Here is a 2,022-nt window from a genome sequence, read left to right as displayed (position 1 = left end):
AGCCCTGAGGAGTTCCCGTGCTGATGGACCTGGAGTCAGAGACTTCTGTTCCCGGCTTAACGCACTGCTTCCTGTCAGAGAGGAAGTCTGTGATCCACCTGCAGGTGGAGTAGGGCACGTTCAGCTGGAAGAGCTTGTCCTGAAGCAGGGCAGGGATGATGGTGTTGAAGGCAGAGCTGAAGTCCACAAACAGGATCCTGGCGTAGGATGCTGGGGCGTCCACATGCTGTAGGGTGAAGTGGAGGGCCATGTTAACTGCGTCGTCCACAGACCTGTTGGCTCTGTAGGCAAACTGAAGGGGGTCCAGGAGAGGGTCTGTGATGGCTTTGAGGTGTGCCAGGAGCAGGCGCTCAAAAGACTTCATTACCACAGATGTAAGGGCGACCGGTCTGTAATCATTTAGTCCTGTTGGCCTTAGCTTTTTGGGCACAGCGATGATGGTGGAGGACTTGAGACAGGCTGGTACATGGCATGTCTCCAGGGAGGTGTTAAAGATGTTGGTGAACACCGGAGACAGCTGGTCAGCGCAGTGCCTGAGGGTGGCTGGAGAGACAGAGTCCGGCCCGGCTGCTTTGCGTGGATTCTGCCTCTTGAAAAGCCCATTAACTTCTCCCTCCTGAAAGGAGAGAGTCGTTTCTGTAGTATGGGTGGGGGATGGGGCCTCTTGGGTGGGAAGGGGTGGTTCAGGACAGTCCAATTGTCTTTCAAATCTACGGTAGAACTCGTTCAGGTCGTTGGCTAGGCGGGAGTCGTTAGTGGTGTGGGGCGCTCTGGGTTTGTAGTTGGTGATGTGCCTGAGCCCTTTGGCAGACAGAAGCAGCGTCGTTAGTAGAGAACTGGTGTTTTAGTGTCTCTGAGTACAGTCGTTTAGCCTCTCTCACCGCTTTGCTAAACCTGTTCTTCGACTCCTTGAATCTGTCTCTATCCCCACTCCTAAACGCTTCCTCCTTCTCCAACCTCAACCTTTTGAGCTTTGCTGAGAACCAGGGCTTGTTGTTGTTAAAGTTCACCCTGGTACGTGTTGGGATACAGCAGTCCTCACAGAAGCTGATGTACACAGCCTCTGTGAGTTCATCCAGACTATTGGTAGCAGTCGTGAACATATCCCAGTCAGTACAGTCTAAGCACGCCCGCAAATCTTCCACAGCCTCACTGGTCCACTGTTTAGATGTCCTCACAGCAGGTTTACAGAGTTTTAGTTGCTGCCTGTATGCACGAATCAGGTGGACCAAGGGAGTTCTGTGCGAGCCGAACAGCCCCGTGACCCACAAGAGAAACATCCCCGCCAAATTCGAGCGTTTGACGGGGTCTATCCGTGAAAAAATATTCACGTTTTTGAGTGCACATGCATTTCTGCTGCAAATGCCTCTGGAAGTTTCATGCCGTTCGTATGCCAATTGTGGCAACACGAAAATGACCCGTTTTCCCATTCCGAGGGATTTCTGTGCGACCCTAACAGCCCCGTGAGCCACAAGAGACACATCCCCGCCAATTTCTAGCGTTTCACGGGGTCTATCCGTGAAAAATATAGACGTTTTTGAGTGCACATGCATTTCTGCTGCAGATGCCTCTGGAAGTTTCATGCCGTTCGTACGCAATGTGGCAACACGAAAATGACCCCTTTTCCCATTCCGAGGGATTTCTGTGCGACCCTAACTAACAGCGCCCGTGAGCCACAAGAGAGACATCCCCGCCAATTTATAGCGTTTCACGGGGTCTATCCGTGAAAAATATAGACGTTTTTGAGTGCACATGCATTCCTGCTGCAAATGCCTCTGGAAGTTTCATGCCGTTCCTATGCAATGTGGCCACACAAAAATGACCCGTTTTCCCATTCCGAGGCATTTCTGTGCGACCCTAACAGCCCCGTGAGCCACAAGAGAGACATCCCCGCCAACTTCTAGCGTTTGACGGGGTCTATGCGTGAAAAATATTAAAATTTTTGAGTGCACGTGCCTTTCTGCTGCAAATGCCTCTGGAAGTTTCATGGCGTTCCTATGCAATGTGGCAACACGAAAATGA

The sequence above is a fragment of the Petromyzon marinus genome, unplaced genomic scaffold, assembly GCF_048934315.1.
Source record: "Petromyzon marinus isolate PM22_M1 ecotype Great Lakes invasive population unplaced genomic scaffold, UKy_Petmar_22M1.pri1.0 PM_G_Scaffold_61, whole genome shotgun sequence".
Taxonomy (NCBI): Eukaryota; Metazoa; Chordata; class Hyperoartia; order Petromyzontiformes; family Petromyzontidae; genus Petromyzon; species Petromyzon marinus.
This window is presented reverse-complemented; position numbering follows the sequence as displayed.